Below are 21,058 nucleotides of genomic sequence, written 5' to 3'. Positions count from 1 at the left end.
CAGCGACGTCAGGACTCCTGCCTAGGTGCGAGGGACACCTCGGGATTCTCCTCGAGTCTTGGCATGGCAAGTGAGACGCGTTTCCACGTGATGCGGGAGACCCAGGGTCCCTTTCCACGTGCCACAGGGATCCTGGGACTCCTATCCATTTTCAAGAGGAGTCAGGCATCGTCTCCTCGGAAGTATTGATTTCCGCGGACCTCTCGAATTTTCAAAGGATATGAGGCCTCCGGTTGCGTTGAGGTGGAGGACTAGGTCTTTCTCTGTTGTCTCCACAGGGGATTCAGACAACCCTTCGTCTTGGTAGAGGCAAGACGAGCCTGCATTCAATTCACTGCAGGGATATCCGGCCTTACTTCGAGTCAGAGCATCTCGGTGTCCATTCCACTTGAGGCCACAAACTCAGGGTCCCTCAAATATTCCTGTTGCTGAGAGAAGCCTCCTCTTGTGATGCTTGTGGAAAGTTGGTATTCCTCTTGAGTCGAAGCCAGGGACTAAGCTCTCATCTCGAGTTGATTTGGGGTCCACAGATCCATTTCCTGTTGATCCAGTGACCTCAGGATCCCTCTAGACTTGAGACAGTGATCTTGGGTTTTCTCTGGAGTGCCATCAATGAAATCAAGGCTCCTTTCACGTTTGATGTGGAACACGAAATTGCTCTGCATGCAGTTCAGAGGAATCAGGCCTCAACTCGCGGCGAGGGGTAAATCTCATGGTTTTTCTCGAGTTGCGTCCCGAACCTGGGGTATATTCTCGAATTACGACTGGGAGGGCCTTTCCAGACACGTGTTTGTTCAGCGACGTCAGGACTCCTGCCTAGGTGCGAGGGACACCTCGGAATTCTCCTCGAGTCTTGGCATGGCAATTTGGACGCGTCTCCACGTGAGGCGGGAGACCCAAGGTCCCTTTCCACGTGCCACAGGGATCCTGGGACTCCTATCCATTTTCAAGAGGAGTCAGGCATCGTCTCCTTTGGAAGCATTGATCTCCGCAGACCTCTCGAGTTTTCAAAGGATGTGAGGCCACCGGACGCGATGAGGTGGAGAACTCGGTCTTTCTCTGTGATCTCCACAGGGGATTCAGACATCCCTTCGTCTTGGGAGATGCAAGATGAGCCTGCATTCAATTCACTGCAGGGATATCCGGCCTTTCTTCGAGTCAGAGCATCTCAGTGTCCATTCCACTTGAGGCCACACACTCAGGGTCCCTCTCACATACCTGTAGCTGAGAGAAGCCTCCTCTTGAGGTGCTTGTGGAAAGTTCCTATTCCTCTTGAGTCGAAGCTAGGGACAAAGCTCTCATCTCGAGTTGATTTGGGGTCGATGGAGCCCTTTCATATTGCTCCAGTGACCTCAGGATCCCTCTAGACGTGAGACAGTGATCTTGGGTTTTCTCTGGAGTGCCATCAAGGAAATCAAGGCTCCTTTCATGTTTGATGTGGAACACGGAATTGCTCTGCACGCAGTGCAGGGGAATCGGGCCTCATTTCGCAGCAAGGGGATGTCTCATGGTTTTTCTCAAGTTGCGGCCGGAACCTGGGGTATATTCTCGAGTTACGTCGGGGAGGGCCCTTCCAGACACGTGTTTGTTCAGCGACGTCAGGACTCCTGCCTAGGTGCGAGGGACTCCTCGGGATTCTCCTCGAGTCTTGGCATGGCAATTGGGACGCGTCTCCACGTGAGGCGGGAGACCCAGGGTCCCTTTCCACGTGCCACAGGGAACCTGGGACTCCTATCCATTTTCAAGAAGGTTCAGGCATCGTCTCCTTTGGAAGCATTGATCTCTGCAGACCTCTCGAGTTTTCAAAGGATGTGATGCCTCCGGTCACGATGAGGCGGAGGACTAGGTCTTTCTCTGTGGTCTCCACAGGGGATTCAGACATCCCTTCGTCTTGGGAGATGCAACACGAGCCTGCATTCAATTCACTGCAGGGATATCCAGCCTTACTTCGAGTCAGAGCATCTCGGTGTCCATTCCCCTTGAGGCCACAAACTCAGGGTCCCTCTCACATACTTGTAGATGAGAGAAGCCTCCTCTTGAGGTGCTTGTGGAAAGTTAGTATTCCTCTTGAGTCGAAGCCAGGGACTAAGATATCATCTCGAGTTGATTTGTGGTCCACGGAGCCTTTTCGTGTTGCTCCAGTGACCTCAGGATCCCTCTAGACTTGAGACAGTGATCTTGGGTTTTCTCTGGAGTGCCATCAAGGAAATCAAGGCTCCTTTCACGTTTGATGTGGAACGCGTAATTGCTCTGCACGTAGTGCAGGGGAATCGGGCCTCATCTCGCGGTGAAGGGGAAATCTCATGGTTTTTCTCGAGTTGCGGCCGGAACCTGGGGTATATTCTCGAGTTACGACGGGGAGGGCCCTTCCAGACACGTGTTTGTTCAGCGATGTCAGGACTCCTGCCTAGGTGCGAGGGACACCTCGGGATTCTCCACGAGTCTTGGCATGGCAATTGGGACGCGTCTCCACGTGAGGCGGGAGACCCAGTGTCCCTTTCCAGGTGCCACAGGGATCCTGGGACTCCTGTCCATTTTCAAGAGGAGTCAGGCATCATCTCCTTTGGAAGCATTGATCTCCGCATACCTCTCATGTTCTCAAAGGATGTGAGGCCTCCGGTCGCGATGAGGCGGAGGACTAGGTCTTTCTCTGTGGTCTCCACAGGGGATTCAGACATCCCTTCGTCTTGGGAGTTGCAAGACGAGACTGCTTTCAATTCACTGCAGGGATATCCGGCCTTACTTCGAGTCAGAGCATCTCGGTGTCCATTCCACTTGAGGCCACAAACTCAGGGTCCTACTCACATACCTGTAGCTGAGAGAAGCCTCCTCTTGAGGTGCTTGTGGAAAGTTGGTATTCCTCTTGAGTCGAAGCCAGGGACTAAGCTCTCATCTCGAATTGATTTGGGGTCCATGGAGACCTTTCGTGTTGCTCCAGTGACCTCAGGATCCCTCTAGACTTGAGACAGTGATCTTGGGATTTCTCTGGAGTGCCATCAAGGAAATCATGGCTCCTTTCACCTTTGATGTGGAACACAGAATTGCTATGCACGCAGTGCAGGGAAATTGGGCCTCATCTCGCGGCGAGGGGGAAGTCTCATGGTTTTTCTCGAGTTGCGGCCGGAACCTGGGGTATATTCTCGAGTTACGACGGGGAGGGCCCTTCCAGACACGTGTTTGTTCAGCCACGTCAGGACTCCTGCCTAGGTGCGAGGGACACCTCGGGATTCTCCTCGAGTCTTGGCATGGCAATTGATACGCGTCTCCACGTGAGGCGGGAGACCCAGGGTCCCTTTCCACGTGCCACAGGGATCCTGGGACTCTTATCCATTTTCAAGAGGAGTCTGGCATCGTCTCCTTTGGAAGCATTGATCTCCGCGGACCTCTCGACTTTTCAAAGGATGTGAGGCCTCCGGTCGCGATGAGGCGGAGGACTAGGACTTTCTTTGTGGTCTCCACAGGGGATTCAGACATTCCTTCGTCTTGGGAGATGCAAGACGAGCCTGCATTCAATTCACTGCAGGGATATCCGGCCTTACTTCGAGTCAGAGCATCCCAGTGTCCATTCCATTTGAGGCCACAAACTCAGGGTCCCTCTCACATACCTGTAGCTGAGAGAAGCCTCCTCTTGAGGTGCTTGTGGAAAGTTGGTATTCCTCTTGAATCGAAGGCTGGGACTAAGCTCTCATCACGAGTTGATTTGTGGTCCACGGAGCCCTTTCGTGTTGCTCCAGTGACCTCAGGATCCCTCTAGACTTGAGACAGTGATCTTGGGTTTTCTCTGGAGTGCCATCAAGGAAATCAAGGCACCTTTCACGTTTAATGTGGAACAAGGAATTGCTCTGCACGCAGTGCAGGGAAATCGGGCCTCATCTCGCGGCGAGGGGGAAGTCTCATGGTTTTTCTCGAGTTGTGGCCGGAACCTGGGGTATATTCTCGAGTTACGACGGGGAGGGCCCTTCCAGACACGTGTTTGTTCAGCGAGGTCAGGACTCCTGCCTAGGTGCGAGGGACACCTCGGGATTCTCCTCGAGTCTTGGCATGGCAATTGGGACGCGTCTCCACGTGAGGCGGGAGACCCAGGGTCCCTTTCAAAGTGCCACAGGGATCCTGGGACTCCTATCTATTTTCAAGAGGAGTCAGGCATCGTCTCCTTTGGAAGCATTGATTTCCGTGGAACTCTCGTGTTTTCAAAGGATGTGAAGCCTCCGGTCGCGTTGAGTCGGAGGGCTAGATCTCTCTGTGGTCTCCACAGTGGATTCAGACATCCCTTCGTCTTGGGAGATGCAAGACGAGCCTGCATTCAATTCACTGCAGGGATATCCAGCCTTACTTCGAGTCAGAGCATCTCGGTGTCCATTCCACTTGAGGCCACAAACTCAGGGTCCCTCTCACATACTTGTAGATGAGAGAAGCCTCCTCTTGAGGTGCTTGTGGAAAGTTGGTATTCCTCTTGAGTCGAAGCCAGGGACTAAGATATCATCTCGAGTTGATTTGGGGTCCACGGAGCCTTTTCGTGTTGCTCCAGTGACCTCAGGATCCCTCTAGACTTGAGACAGTGATCTTGGGTTTTCTCTGGAGTGCCATCAAGGAAATCAAGGCTCCTTTCACGTTTGATGTGGAACGCGGAATTGCTCTGCACGCAGTGCAGGGGAATCGGGCCTCATCTCGCGGCGAGGGGGTAGTCTCATGGTTTTTCTCGAGTTGTGACCGGAACCTGGGGTATATTCTCGAGTTACGACGGGGAGGGCCCTTCCAGACACGTGTTTGTTCAGCGACGTCAGGACTCCTGCCTAGGTGTGAGGGACACCTCCGGATTCTCCTCGAGTCTTGGCATGGCAATTGGGACGCGTCTCCACGTGAGGCGGGAGACCCAGTGTCCCTTTCGATGTGCCACAGGGATCCTGGGACTCCTATCCATTTTCAAGAGGAGTCAGGCATCGTCTCCTTTGGAAGCATTGATCTCCGCGGACCTCTCGAGTTTTCAAAGGATGTGAGGCCTCTGGTCGCGAGGAGGCGGAGAACTAAGTCTTTCTCTGTGGTCTCCACAGGGGATTCAGACATCCCTTCGTCATGGGAGATGCAAGACGAGCCTGCATTCAATTCACTGCACGGATATCCAGTCTTACTTCGAGTCAGAGCATCTCGGTGTCCAGTTCAATTGAGGCCACAACTCAGGGTCCCTCTCACATACCTGTAGCTGAGAGAAGCCTCCTCTTGAGGTGCTTGTGGAAAGTTGGTATTCCTCTTGAGTCGAAGCCAGGGACTAAGCTATCATCTCGAGTTGATTTGGGGTCCACGGAACCCTTTCGTGTTGCTCCAGTGACCTCAGGATCCCTCTATACTAGGGACAGTGATCTTGGGTTTTCTCTGGAGTGCCATCAAGGAAATCAAGGCTCCTTTCTCGTTTGATGTGGAACACGGAATTGCTCTGCACGCAGTGCAGGGGAATCGGGCCTCATCTCGCGGCGAAGGGGAAGTTCATGGTTTTTCTCGAGTTGCGGCCGGAACCTGGGGTATATTCTCGAGTTACGACGGGGAGGGCCCTTCCAGACACGTGTTTGTTCAGCGACGTCAGGACTCCTGCCTAGGTGCGAGGGACACCTCAGGATTCTCCTCGAGTCTTGGCATGGCAATTGGGACACGTCTCCATGTGAGGCGGGAGACCCAGTGTCCCTTTCCACGTGCCACAGGGATCCTGGGACTCCTATCCATTTTCAAGAGGAGTCAGGCATCGTCCCCTTTGGAAGCATTGATCTCCGCGGACCTCTCGAGTTTTCAAAGGATGTGAGTCCTCCGCTCACGATGAGGCGGAGAATTAGGTCTTTCTCTGTGGTCTCCACAGGGGATTCAGACATCCCTTCGTCTTGGGAGATTCAAGACGAGCTTGCATTCAATTCACTGCAGGGATATCCGGCCTTACTTTGAGTCAGAGTATCTCGGTGTCCATTCCAATTGAGGCCACAAACTCAGGGTACCTCTCACATACATGTAGCTGAGACAAGCCTCCTCTTGAGGTGCTTGTGGAAACTTGGTATTCCTCTTGAGTCGAAGCCAGGGACTAAGCTCTCATCTTGAGTTGATTTGGGGTCCACGGAGCCCTTTTGTTTTGCTCCAGTGACCTCAGGATCCCTCTAGACTTGAGAGAGTGACTTTGGGTTTTCTCTGAAGTGGCATCAAGGAAATCAAGGCTCCTTTCAGGCTTGATGTGGAACACGGAATTGCTCTGCACGCAGTGCAGGGAAATTGAGCCTCATCTCGTGGCGAGGGGTAAGTCTCATGGTTTTTCTCGAGTTGCCGCCGGAACCTGGGTATATTCTCAAGTTACGACGGGGAGGGCTCTTCCAGACACGTGTTTGTTAAGCGACGTCAGGACTCCTGCTTAGGTGCGAGGGACACCTCGGTATTCTCCTCGAGTCTTGGCATGGCAATTGGGACGCGTCTCCACGTGAGGCGTGAGACACACTGTCCCTTTCCACGTGCCACAGGGATCCTGGGACTCCTATCCATTTTCAAGAGGAGGCAGGCATCGTCTCCTTCGGAAGCATTGATCTCCGCGGACCTCTCGAGTTTTCAAAGGATGTGAGGCCTCCGGTCGCGATGAGGCGGAGGACTAGGTCTTTCTCTGTGGTCTCCACAGGGGATTCAGACATCCCTTCGTCTTGGGAGATGCAAGACGAGCCTGCATTCAATTCACTGCACGGATATCCAGCCTTAGTTCAAGTCAAAGCATCTCAGTGTCCATTCCACTTGAGGCCACAAACTCAGGGTCCCTCTCACATACCTGTAGCTGAGAGAAGCCTCCTCTTGAGGTGCTTGTGGAAAGTTGGTATTCCTCTTGAATCGAAGGCTGGGACTAAGCTCTCATCACGAGTTGATTTGTGGTCCAAGGAGCCCTTTCGTGTTGCTCCAGTGACCTCAGGATCCCTCTAGACTTGAGACAGTGATCTTGGGTTTTCTCTGGAGTGCCATCAAGGAAATCAAGGCTCCTTTCACGTTTAATGTGGAACAAGGAATTGCTCTGCACGCAGTGCAGGGAAATCGGGCCTCATCTCGCGGCGAGGGGGAAGTCTCATGGTTTTTCTCGAGTTGTGGCCGGAACCTGGGGTATATTCTCGAGTTACGACGGGGAGGGCCCTTCCAGACACGTGTTTGTTCAGCGAGGTCAGGACTCCTGCCTAGGTGCGAGGGACACCTCGGGATTCTCCTCGAGTCTTGGCATGGCAATTGGGACGCGTCTCCACGTGAGGCGGGAGACCCAGTGTCCCTTTCGATGTGCCACAGGGATCCTGGGACTCCTATCCATTTTCAAGAGGAGTCAGGCATCGTCTCCTTTGGAAGCATTGATCTCCGCGGACCTCTCGAGTTTTCAAAGGATGTGAGGCCTCTGGTCGCGAGGAGGCGGAGAACTAAGTCTTTCTCTGTGGTCTCCACAGGGGATTCAGACATCCCTTCGTCATGGGAGATGCAAGACGAGCCTGCATTCAATTCACTGCACGGATATCCAGTCTTACTTCGAGTCAGAGCATCTCGGTGTCCAGTTCAATTGAGGCCACAACTCAGGGTCCCTCTCACATACCTGTAGCTGAGAGAAGCCTCCTCTTGAGGTGCTTGTGAAAAGTTGGTATTCCTCTTGAGTCGAAGCCAGGGACTAAGCTATCATCTCGAGTTGATTTGGGGTCCACAGAACCCTTTTGTGTTGCTCCAGTGACCTCAGGATCCCTCTATACTAGAGACAGTGATCTTGGGTTTTCTCTGGAGTGCCATCAAGGAAATCAAGGCTCCTTTCTCGTTTGATGTGGAACACGGAATTGCTCTGCACGCAGTGCAGGGGAATCGGGCCTCATCTCGCGGCGAAGGGGAAGTTCATGGTTTTTCTCGAGTTGCGGCCGGAACCTGGGGTATATTCTCGAGTTACGACGGGGAGGGCCCTTCCAGACACGTGTTTGTTCAGCGACGTCAGGACTCCTGCCTAGGTGCGAGGGACACCTCAGGATTCTCCTCGAGTCTTGGCATGGCAATTGGGACACGTCTCCATGTGAGGCGGGAGACCCAGTGCCCCTTTCCACGTGCCACAGGGATCCTGGGACTCCTATCCATTTTCAAGAGGAGTCAGGCATCGTCCCCTTTGGAAGCATTGATCTCCGCGGACCTCTCGAGTTTTCAAAGGATGTGAGTCCTCCGCTCACGATGAGGCGGAGAATTAGGTCTTTCTCTGTGGTCTCCACAGGGGATTCAGACATCCCTTCGTCTTGGGAGATTCAAGACGAGCTTGCATTCAATTCACTGCAGGGATATCCGGCCTTACTTTGAGTCAGAGTATCTCGGTGTCCATTCCAATTGAGGCCACAAACTCAGGGTACCTCTCACATACATGTAGCTGAGACAAGCCTCCTCTTGAGGTGCTTGTGGAAACTTGGTATTCCTCTTGAGTCGAAGCCAGGGACTAAGCTCTCATCTTGAGTTGATTTGGGGTCCACGGAGCCCTTTTGTTTTGCTCCAGTGACCTCAGGATCCCTCTAGACTTGAGAGAGTGACTTTGGGTTTTCTCTGAAGTGGCATCAAGGAAATCAAGGCTCCTTTCAGGCTTGATGTGGAACACGGAATTGCTCTGCACGCAGTGCAGGGAAATTGAGCCTCATCTCGTGGCGAGGGGTAAGTCTCATGGTTTTTCTCGAGTTGCCGCCGGAACCTTGGGTATATTCTCAAGTTACGACGGGGAGGGCTCTTCCAGACACGTGTTTGTTAAGCGACGTCAGGACTCCTGCCTAGGTGCGAGGGACACCTCGGTATTCTCCTCGAGTCTTGGCATGGCAATTGGGACGCGCCTCCACGTGAGGCGTGAGACACACTGTCCCTTTCCACGTGCCACAGGGATCCTGGGACTCCTATCCATTTTCAAGAGGAGGCAGGCATCGTCTCCTTCGGAAGCATTGATCTCCGCGGACCTCTCGAGTTTTCAAAGGATGTGAGGCCTCCGGTCGCGATGAGGCGGAGGACTAGGTCTTTCTCTGTGGTCTCCACAGGGGATTCAGACATCCCTTCGTCTTGGGAGATGCAAGACGATCCTGCATTCAATTCACTGCACGGATATCCAGCCTTCCTTCGTGTCAAAGCATCTCGGTGACCATTCCACTTGAGGCCACAAACTCAGGGTCCCTCTCACATACCTGTAGCTGAGAGAAGCCTCCTCTTGAGGTGCTTGTGGAAAGTGGGTATTCCTCTTGAGTCGAAGCCAGGGAAGAAGCTATCATCTCGAATTGATTTGGGGTCCATGGAGCCCTTTCGTGTTGCTACAGTGAACTCAGGATCCCTCTAGACTTGAGACAGTGATCTTGGGTGTTCTCTGGAGTGCCATTAAGGAAATCAAGGCTCCTTTCATGTTTGATGTGGAACACGGAATTGCTCTGCACGCAGTGCAGGGGAATCGGGCCTCATCTCGCGGCGAGGGGAAAGTCTCATGGTTTTTCTCGAGTTGCGGCCGGAACCTGGGGTATATTCTCGAGTTACGACGGGGAGGGCCCTTCCAGACACGTGTTTGTTCAGCGACGTCAGGACTCCAGCCTAGGTGCGAGGGACACCTCGGGATTCTCCTCGAGTCTTGGCATGGCCATTGGGACGCGTCTCCACGTGAGGCGGGAGACCCAGGGTCCCTTTCCACGTGCCACAGGGATCCTGGGACTCCTATCCATTTTCAAGAGGATTCAGGCATCGTCTCCTTTGGAAGCATTGATCTCCGCGGACCTCTCGAGTTTTCAAAGGATGTGAGGCCTCCGGTCGCAATGAGGAGGAGAACTAGGTCTTTCTCTGTGGTCTCCACAGGGCATTCAGACATCCCTTCGTCGTGGGAGATGCAAGACGAGCCGGCATTCAATTCACTGCACGGATATCCGGCCTTCCTTCGTGTCAGAGCATCTCGGTGTCCATTCCACTTGAGGCCACAAACTCAGGGTCCCTCTCACATACCTGTAGCTGAGAGAAGCCTCCTCTTGAGGTGCTTGTGGAAAGTGGGTATTCCTCTTGAGTCGAAGCCAGGGAAGAAGCTATCATCTCGAATTGATTTGGGGTCCATTGAGCCCTTTCGTGTTGCTACAGTGACCTCAGAATCCCTCTAGACTTGAGACAGTGATCTTGGGTGTTCTCTGGAGTGCCATTAAGGAAATCAAGGCTCCTTTTATGTTTGATGTGGAACACGGAATTGCTCTGCACGCAGTGCAGGGGAATCGGGCCTCATCTCGCGGCGAGGGGAAAGTCTCATGGTTTTTCTCGAGTTGCGGCCGGAACCTGGGGTATATTCTCGAGTTACGACGGGGAAGGCCCTTCCAGACACGTGTTTCTTCAGCGATGTCAGGACTCCTGCCTAGGTGCGAGGGACACCTCGGGATTCTCCTCGAGTCTTGGCATGGCCATTGGGACGCGTCTCCACGTGAGGCGGGAGACCCAGGGTCCCTTTCCACGTGCCACAGGGATCCTGGGACTCCTATCCATTTTCAAGAGGACTCAGGCATCGTCTCCTTTGGAAGCATTGATCTCCGCAGACCTCTCGAGTTCTCAAAGGACGTGAGGCCTCCGGTCGCGATGAGTCGGAGAACTAGGTGTTTCTCTGTGGTCTCCACAGGGGATTCAGACATCCCTTCGGCGTGATAGATGCAAGACGAGCCTGCATTCAATTCACTGCAGGGATATCCGGCCTTCCTTCCAGTCAGAGCATCTCCGTGTCCGTTCCACTTGAGGCCACAAACTCAGGGTCCCTCTCACATACCTGTAGCTGAGAGTAGCCTCCTCCTGAGGTGATTGTGGAAAATGGGTATTCCTCTTGAGTGGAAGCCAGGGATGTGGCTCTCATCTCAAGTTGATTTGGGGTCCACGGAGCCCTTTTGTGTTGCTACAGTGACCTCAGGATCCCTCTCGACTTCAGACAATGATCTTGGGTGTTCTCTGGAGTGCCATCAAGGAAATCAAGGCTCCTTTCATGTTTGATGTGGAACACGGAATTGCTCTGCACGCAGTCCAGGGGAATCGGGCCTCATCTCGCGGCGAGGGGGAAGTCTCATGGTTTTTCTCTAGTTGCGGCCGGAACCTGGGGTATATTCTCGAGTTACGACGGGGAGGGCTCTTCCAGACACGTGTTTGTTCAGCGATGTCAGGACTCCTGCCTAGTTGCAAGGGACACCTTGGGATTCTCCTCGAGTCTTGGCATGGCCATTGGGACGGGTCTCCACGTGAGGCGGGAGACCTAGTGTCCCTTTCCACGTGCCACAGGGATCCTGGGACTCCTATCCATTTTCAAGAGGAGTCAGGCATCGTCTCCTTTGGAAGCATTGATCTCTGCGGAACTCTCGAGTTTTCAAAGGACGTGAGGACTCCGGTCACGATGAGGTGGAGAACTAGGTCTTTCTCTGTGGTCTCCACAGGGGATTCAGACATCCCTTCGTCGTGGGAGATGCAAGACGAGCCTGCATTCATTTCACTGCAGGGATATCCGTCCTGCCTTCGAGTCAGATCATCTCGGTGTCCATTCCACTTGAGGCCACAAACTCAGGGTCCCTCTCACATACCTTTAGCTGAGAGAAGCCTCCTCTTGAGGTGCTTGTGAATAGTGGGTATTCCTCTTGAGTCGAAGCTAGGGAAGAAGCTCTCATCTCGAGTTGATTTGGGGTTCACGCAGCCCATTCGTGTTGCTACAGTGACCTCAGGATCCCTCTAGATTGAGACAGTGATCTTGGGTGTTCTCTGGAGTGCCATTAAGGAAATCAAGGCTCCTTTCATGTTTGATGTGGAACACGGAATTGCTCTGCACGCATTGCAGGGGAATCGGGCCTCATCTCGCGGCGAGGGGGAAGTCTCATGGTTTTTCTCGAGTTGCGGCCGGAACCTGGGGTATATTCTCGAGTTACGACGGGGAGGGCCCTTCCAGACACGTGTTTGTTCAGCGACGACAGGACTCCTGCCTAGGTGCGAGGGACACCTCGGGATTCTCCTCGAGTCTTGGCATGGCCATTGGGACGCGTCTCCAGGTGAGGCGGGAGACCCAGGGTCCCTTTCCACGTGCCACAGGGATCCTGGGACTCCTATCCATTTTCAAGAGGAGTCAGGCATCGTCTCCTTTGGAAGCATTGATCTCCGCGGACCTCTCGAGGTTTCAAAGGACGTGAGGCCTCCGGTCGTGATGAGGCAGAGAACTAGGTCTTTCTCTGTGGTCTCCACAAGGGATGCAGACATCCCTCCGTCGTGGGAGATGCAAGACGAGCCTGCATTCAATTCACTGCAGGGATATCCGTCCTTCCTTCGAGTCAGAGCATCTCGGTGTCCATTCCACTTGAGGTCACAAACTCAGGGTCCCTCTCACATACCTGTAGCTGAAAGAAGCCTCCTCTTGAGGTGCTTGTGGAAAGTGGGTATTCCTCTTGAGTCGAACCCAGGGACGTGTCTCTCATCTCGAGTTGATTTGGGGTCCACGGAGCCCTTTTGTGTTGCTACAGTGACCTCAGGATCCCTCTAGACTTGAGACAGTGACTTGGGTGTTCTCTGGAGTGCCATCAAGGAAATCAAGGCTCCTTTCATGTTTGATGTGGAACACGGAATTGCTCTGCACACAGTACAGGGGAATCGGGCCTCATGTCGCGGCGAGGGGGAAGTCTCATGGTTTTTCTCGAGTTGCGGCCGGAAACTGGGGTATATTCTCGAGTTACGACGGGGAGGGCCCTTCCAGACACGTGTTTCTTCAGCGACGTCAGGACTCCTGCCTAGGTGCGAGGGACACCTCGGGATTCTCCTCGAGTCTTGGCATGGCCATTGGGACGCGTCTCCACGTGAGGCGGGAGACCCAGGGTCCCTTTCCACGTGCCACAGGGATCCTGGGACTCCTATCCATTTTCAAGAGGACTCAGGCATCATCTCCTTTGGAAGCATTGATCTCCGCGGACCTCTCGAGGTTTCAAAGGACGCGAGGCCTCCGGTCGCAATGAGGCAGAGGTCTTTCTCTGTGGTCTCCACAAGGGATTCAGACATCCCTCCGACGTGGGAGATGCAAGACGAGCCTGCATTCAATTCACTGCAGGGATATCCGGCCTTCCTTCGAGTCAGAGCATCTCGGTGTCCATTCCACTTGAGGCCACAAACTCAGGGTCACTCTCACATACCTGTAGCTGAGAGAAGCCTTCTCTTGAGGTGCTTGTGGAAAGTGGGTATTCCTCTTGAGTCGAAGCTAGGGAAGAAGCTCTCATCTCGAGTTGATTTGGGGTTCACGGAGCCCTTTTGTGTTGCTACAGTGACCTCAGGATCCCTCTAGATTGAGACAGGGATCTTGGGTGTTCTCTGGAGTGCCGTTAAGGAAATCAAGGCTCCTTTCATGTTTGATGTGGAACACGGAATTGCTCTGCACGCAGTGCAGGGGAATCGGGCCTCATCTCGCGGCGAGGGGGAAGTCTCATGGTTTTTCTCGAGTTGCGGCCGGAACCTGGGGTATATTCTCGAGTTACGACGGGGAGGGCCCTTCCAGACACGTGTTTGTTCAGCGATGACAGGACTCCTGCCTAGGTGCGAGGGACACCTCGGGATTCTCCTCGAGTCTTGGCATGGCCATTGGGACGCGTCTCCAGGTGAGGCGGGAGACCCAGGGTCCCTTTCCACGTGCCACAGGGATCCTGGGACTCCTATCCATTTTCAAGAGGAGTCAGGCATCGTCTCCTTTGGAAGCATTGATCTCCGCGGACCTCTCGAGTTTTCAAAGGACGTGAGGCCTCCGGTCGCGATGAGGCGGAGAACTAGGTCTTTCTCTGTGTTCTCCACAGGGGATTCAGACATCCCTTCGTCGTGGGAGATGCAAGAAGAGCCTGCTTTCAATTCACTGCAGGGATATCCGGCCTTACTTCGAGTCAGAGCATCTCGGTGTCCATTCCACTTGAGGCCACAAACTCAGGGTCCCTCTCACATACCTGTAGCTGAGAGTAGCCTCCTCCTGAGGTGCTTGTGGAAAGTGGGTATTCCTCTTGAGTCGAAGCCAGGGACGAAGCTCTCATCTCGAGTTGATTTGGGGTCCATGGAGCCCTTTCGTGTTGCTACAGTGACCTCAGGATCCCTCTAGACTTGAGACAGTGATCTTGGGTGTTCTCTGGAGTGCCATCAAGGAAATCAAGGCTCCTTTCATGTTTGATTTGGAACACGGAATTGCTCTGCACACAGTCCAGGGGAATCGGGCCTCATCTCGCGGCGAGGGGGAAGTCTCATGGTTTTTCTCGAGTTGCGGCCGGAACCTGGGGTATATTCTCGAGTTACGACGGGGAGGGCCCTTCCAGACACGTGTTTCTTCAGCCACGTCAGGACTCCTGCCTAGGTGCGAGGGACACCTCGGGATTCTCCTCGAGTCTTGGCATGGCCATTGGGACGGGTCTCCATGTGAGGCGGGAGACCTAGTGTCCCTTTCCACGTGCCACAGGGATCCTGGGACTCCTATCCATTTTCAAGAGGAGTCAGGCATCGTCTCCTTTGGAAGCATTGATCTCCGCGGAACTCTCGAGTTTTCAAAGGACGTGAGGTCTCCGGTCGCGATGAGGTGGAGAACTAGGTCTTTCTCTGTGGTCTCCACAGGGGATTCAGACATCCCTTCGTCGTGGGAGATGCAAGACGAGCCTGCATTCAATTCACTGCAGGGATATCCGGCCTTCCTTCGAGTCAGATCATCTCGGTGTCCGTTCCACTTGAGGCCACAAACTCAGGGTCCCTCTCACATACCTGAGGCTGAGAGTAGCCTCCTCCTGAGGTGATTGTGGAAAATGGGTATTCCTCTTGAGTCGAAGCCAGGGATGTGGCTCTCATCTCGAGTTGATTTGGGGTCCACGGAGCCCTTTTGTGTTGCTACAGTGACCTCAGGATCCCTCTCGACTTCAGACAGTGATCTTGGGTGTTCTCTGGAGTGCCATCAAGGAAATCAAGGCTCCTTTCATGTTTGATGTGGAACACGGAATTGCTCTGCACGCAGTCCAGGGGAATCGGGCCTCATCTCGCGGCGAGGGGGAAGTCTCATGGTTTTTCTCGAGTTGCGGGCGGAACCTGGGGTATATTCTCGAGTTACGACGGGGAGGGCCCTTCCAGACCAGTGTTTGTTCAGCGACGTCAGGACTCCTGCCTAGTTGCAAGGGACACCTTGGGATTCTCCTCGAGTCTTGGCATGGCCATTGGGACGGGTCTCCATGTGAGGCGGGAGACCTAGTGTCCCTTTCCACGTGCCACAGGGATCCTGGGACTCCTATCCATTTTCAAGAGGAGTCAGGCATCGTCTCCTTTGGAAGCATTGATCTCCGCGGAACTCTCGAGTTTTCAAAGGACGTGAGGTCTCCGGTCACGATGAGGTGGAGAACTAGGTCTTTCTCTGTGGTCTCCACAGGGGATTCAGACATCCCTTCGTCGTGGGAGATGCAAGACGAGCCTGCATTCAATTCACTGCAGGGATATCCGGCCTTCCTTCGAGTCAGATCATCTCGGTGTCCATTCCACTTGAGGCCACAAACTCAGGGTCCCTCTCACATACCTTTAGCTGAGAGAAGCCTCCTCTTGAGGTGCTTGTGAATAGTGGGTATTCCTCTTGAGTCGAAGCTAGGGAAGAAGCTCTCACCTCGAGTTGATTTGGGGTTCACGCAGCCCATTCGTGTTGCTACAGTGACCTCAGGATCCCTCTAGATTGAGACAGTGATCTTGGGTGTTCTCTGGAGTGCCATTAAGGAAATCAAGGCTCCTTTCATGTTTGATGTGGAACACGGAATTGCTCTGCACGCAGTGCAGGGGATTCGGGCCTCATCTCGCGGCGAGGGGGAAGTCTCATGGTTTTTCTCGAGTTGCGGCCGGAACCTGGGGTATATTCTCGAGTTACGACGGGGAGGGCCCTTCCAGACACGTGTTTGTTCAGCGACGTCAGGACTCCTGCCTAGGTGCGAGGGACACCTCGGGATTCTCCTCGAGTCTTGTCATGGCAATTGGGACGCGTCTCCACGTGAGGTGGGAGACCCAGGGTCCCTTTCCACGTGCCACAGGGATCCTGGGACTCCTATCCATTTTCAAGAGGAGTCAGGCATCGTCTCCTTTGGAAGCATTGATCTCCGCGGACCTCTCGAGGTTTCAAAGGACGTGAGGCCTCCGGTCGTGATGAGGCAGAGAACTAGGTCTTTCTCTGTGGTCTCCACAAGGGATGCAGACATCCCTCCGTCGTGGGAGATGCAAGACGAGCCTGCATTCAATTCACTGCAGGGATATCCGTCCTTCCTTCGAGTCAGAGCATCTCGGTGTCCATTCCACTTGAGGTCACAAACTCAGGGTCCCTCTCACATACCTGTAGCTGAAAGAAGCCTCCTCTTGAGGTGCTTGTGGAAAGTGGGTATTCCTCTTGAGTCGAACCCAGGGACGTGGCTCTCATCTCGAGTTGATTTGGGGTCCACGCAGCCCTTTTGTGTTGCTACAGTGACCTCAGGATCCCTCTAGACTTGAGACAGTGATCTTGGGTGTTCTCTGGAGTGCCATCAAGGAAATCAAGGCTCCTTTCATGTTTGATTTGGAACACGGAATTGCTCTGCACACAGTACAGGGGAATCGGGCCTCATGTCGCGGCGAGGGGGAAGTCTCATGGTTTTTCTCGAGTTGCGGCCGGAACCTGGGGTATATTCTCGAGTTACGACGGGGAGGGCCCTTCCAGACACGTGTTTCTTCAGGGACGTCAGGACTCCTGCCTAGGTGCGAGGGACACCTCGGGATTCTCCTCGAGTCTTGGCATGGCCATTGGGACGCGTCTCCACGTGAGGCGGGAGACCCAGGGTCCCTTTCCACGTGCCACAGGGATCCTGGGACTCCTATCCATTTTCAAGAGGACTCAGGCATCATCTCCTTTGGAAGCATTGATCTCCGCGGACCTCTCGAGGTTTCAAAGGACGCGAGGCCTCCGGTCGCAATGAGGCAGAGGTCTTTCTCTGTGGTCTCCACAAGGGATTCAGACATCCCTCCGACGTGGGAGATGCAAGACGAGCCTGCATTCAATTCACTGCAGGGATATCCGGCCTTCCTTCGAGTCAGAGCATCTCGGTGTCCATTCCACTTGAGGCCACAAACTCAGGGTCACTCTCACATACCTGTAGCTGAGAGAAGCCTCCTCTTGAGGTGCTTGTGGAAAGTGGGTATTCCTCTTGAGTCGAAGCTAGGGAAGAAGCTCTCATCTCGAATTGATTTGGGGTTCACGGAGCCCTTTTGTGTTGCTACAGTGACCTCAGGATCCCTCTAGATTGAGACAGGGATCTTGGGTGTTCTCTGGAGTGCCGTTAAGGAAATCAAGGCTCCTTTCATGTTTGATGTGGAACACGGAATTGCTCTGCACGCAGTGCAGGGGAATCGGGCCTCATCTCGCGGCGAGGGGGAAGTCTCATGGTTTTTCTCGAGTTGCGGCCGGAACCTGGGGTATATTCTCGAGTTACGACGGGGAGGGCCCTTCCAGACACGTGTTTGTTCAGCGACGTCAGGACTCCTGCCTAGGTGCGAGGGACACCTCGGGATTCTCCTCGAGTCTTGGCATGGCAATTGCGACGCATCTCCACGTGAGGCGGGAAACCCAGTGTCCCTTTGCACGAGCCACAGGGATCCTGGGGCTCCTATCCATTTTCAAGAGGAGTCAGGCATCGTCTCCTTTGGACGCATTTATCTCCGCGGACCTCTCGAGTTTTCAAAGGATGTGAGGCCTCCGGTCGCGATGAGGCGGAAATCTAGGTCTTTCTCTGTGGTCTCCACAGGGGATTGAGACATCCCTTCGTCTTGGGAGATGCAGGACGAGCCTGCATTCAATTCACTGCAGGGATATCCGGCCTTACTTCGAGTCAGAGCATCTCGGTGTCCATTCCACTTGAGGCCACAAACTCAGGGTCCCTCTCACATACCTGTAGCTGAGAGAAGCCTCCTCTTGAGGTGATTGTGGAAAGTTGGTATTCCTCTTGAGTCGAAGCCAGGGACTAAGCTCTCATCTCGAGTTGATTTGGAGTCCACGGATCCCTTTCGTGTTGCTCCAGTGACCTCAGGATCCCTCTTAGACTGGAGACAGTGATCTTGGGTTTTCTCTGGAGTGCCATCAAGGAAATCAAGGCTCCTTTCAGGTTTGATGTGGAAAACGGAATTGCTCTGCACGCAGTGCAGGGGAATCGGGCCTCATCTCGAGGCCAGGTGGAAGTCTCATGGTTTTTCTCGAGTTGCGGCCGGAACCTGGGGTATATTCTCGAGTTACGACGGGGAGGGCCCTTCCAGACAAGTGTTGGTTCAGCGACGTCAGGACTCCTGCCTAGGTGCGAGGGACACCTCGGGATTCTCCTCGAGTCTTGGCATGGCATTTGGGACGCGTCTCCACGTGAGGCGGGGGACCCAGGGTCCCTTTCCACGTCCCTCAGGGATCCTGGGACTCCTATCCATTTTCAAGAGGAGTCAGGCATCGTCTCCTTTGGAAGCATTGATCTCCGCAGACCTCTCGAGTTTTCAAAGGATGTGAGGCCTCCGGTCGAGTTGAGGCGTAGGACTAGGTCTTTCTCTGTGGTCTCCACAGGGGATTCAGACATCCCTTCGTGTTGGCAGATGCAAGACGAGCCTGCATTCAATTCACTGCAGGGATATCCGGCCTTAATTCGAGTGAGAGCATCTCGGTGTCCATTCCACTTGAGGCCACAAACTCAGTGTCCTTCTCACATACCTGTAGCTGAGAGAAGCCTCCTCTTGAGGTGCTTGTGGAAATTGGTATTCGTCTTGAGTCGAAGCCAGGGACTAAGCTCTCATCTCGAGTAGATTTGGGGCCCACGGAGCCCTTTCTTGTTGCGCCAGTGACCTCCGGATCCCTCTAGACTTGAGACAGTGATCTTGTGTTTTCTCTGGAGTGCCACCAAGGAAATCAAGGCTCCTTTCACGTTTGATGTGGAACACGGAATTGCTGTGCTCACAGTGCAGGGGAATCAGGCCTCATATCGCGGCGAGGGGGAAGACTCATGGTTTTTCTCGAGTGGCGGCCGGAACCTGGGGTATATTCTCGAGTTACGACGGGGAGGGCCCTTCCAGACACATGTTTGTTCATCGAAGTCAGGACTCCTGCCTAGGTGCGCGGGACACCTCGGGATTCTCCTCGAGTCTTGGCATGGCAATTGGGACGCGTCTCCACGTGAGGCGGGAGACCCAGAGTCCCTTTCCACGTGCCACAGGGATCCTGGGACTCCTATCCATTTTCAAGAGGAGTCAGGCATCGTCTCCTTTGGAAGCATTGATCTCCGCAGACCTCTCGAGTTTTCAAAGGATGTGAGGCCTACGGTCTCGATGAGGCTGAGAACTAGGTCTTTCTCTGTGGTCTCCACAGGGGATTCAGATATCCCTTCGTCTTGGGAGATGCAAGACGAGCCTGCATTCAATTCACTGCAGGGATATCCGGCCTTACTTCGAGTCAGTGCATCTCGGTGTCCATTCCACTTGAGGCCACAAACTTAGGGTCCTTCTCACATACCTGCAGCTGAGAGAAGCCTCCTCTTGAGGTGCTTGTGGAAAGTTGGTATTCCTCTTGAGTCGAATCCAGGGACTAAGCTCTCATCTCGAGTTGATTTGGGGTCCACGGAGCCATTTCGTGTTGCTCCAGTGACCTCAGGATCCCTCTAGACTTGAGACAGTGATCTTGGGTTTTCTCTGTAGTGCCATCAAGGAAATCATGGCTCCTTTTACGTTTGATGTGGAACACGGAATTGCTCTGCATGCAGTGCAGGGGAATCGGGCCTCGTCTCGCGGCGAGGGGGAAATCTCATGGATTTTCTCGAGTTGCGGCTGGACCCTGGGGTATATTCTCGAGTTACAACGGGTAGGCCCCTTCCAGAAACGTGTTTGTTCAGCGACGTCAGGACTCCTGCCTAGGTGCGAGGGACAACTCGGGATTATCCTCGAGTCTTGGCATGGCAATTGGGACGCGTCTCCCCGGGAGGCTGGATACCCAGGGTCCCTTTCCATGTGCCACAGGGATCCTGGGACTCATATCCATTTTCAAGAGGAGTCAGGCATCGTCTCCTATGGAAGCATTGATCTCCGCGGACCTCTCGAGTTTTCAAAGGATGTGAGGCCTCCGGTCGCGATGAGGCGGAGAACTAGGTCTTTCTCTGTGGTCTCCACAGGGGATTCAGACATCCCTTCGTCTTGGGAGATGCAAGACGAGCCTGCACTCAATTCACTGCAGGGATATCCGGCCTTAATTCGAGTCAGAGCATCTCGGTGTCCATTCCACTTGAGGCCACAAACTCAGGGTCCCTCTCACATACCTGTAGCTAAGATAAGCCTCCTCTTGAGGTGTTTGTGGAAAGTTGGTATTCCTCTTGAGTGGAAGCCAGGGACTAAGCTCTCATCTCGAGTTGATTTGGGGTCCTTGGAGCCCTTTCCTGTTGCTACAGTGTCCTCAGGATCCCTCTAGACTTGAGACAGTGATCTTGGGTTTTCTCAGGAGTGCCATCAATAAAATCAAGGCTCCTTTCACGGTTGATGTCGATCACGGAATTGTGCTGCACGCAGTGCAGGGGAATCGGGCCTCATCTCGCGGCGAGGGGTAAGTCTCATGGTTTTTCTCGAGTTGCGGCCGGAACCTGGGGTATATTCTCGAGTTATGACGGGGAGGGCCCTTCCAGACACGTGTTTGTTCAGCGACGTCAGGACTCCTGCCTAGGAGGGAGTGACACCTCGGGATTCTCCTCGAGTCTTGGCATGGCAATTGGGACGCATCTCCACGTGAGGCGGAAGACCCAGTGTCCCTTTCCACGTGCCACAGGGATCCTGGGACTCCTATCCATTTTCAAGAGGAGTCAGGCATCGTCTCCTTTCTAAGCATTGATCTCCGCGGTCCTCTCGAGTTTTCAAAGGATGTGAGGCCTCCGGTCGCGATGAGGAAGAGAACTAGGTCTTTCTCTGTGGTCTCCACAGGGGATTCAGACATCCCTTCGTCTTGGGAGATGCAAGGCGAGCCTGCATTCAATTCACTGCAGGGATATCCGGCCTTACTTCGAGTCAGAGCATCTCCGTGTCCATTCCA

Source organism: Dama dama, chromosome 2, assembly GCF_033118175.1.
Source record: "Dama dama isolate Ldn47 chromosome 2, ASM3311817v1, whole genome shotgun sequence".
Classification (NCBI taxonomy): Eukaryota; Metazoa; Chordata; class Mammalia; order Artiodactyla; family Cervidae; genus Dama; species Dama dama.
Note: the sequence above shows the minus strand (reverse complement) of the source record.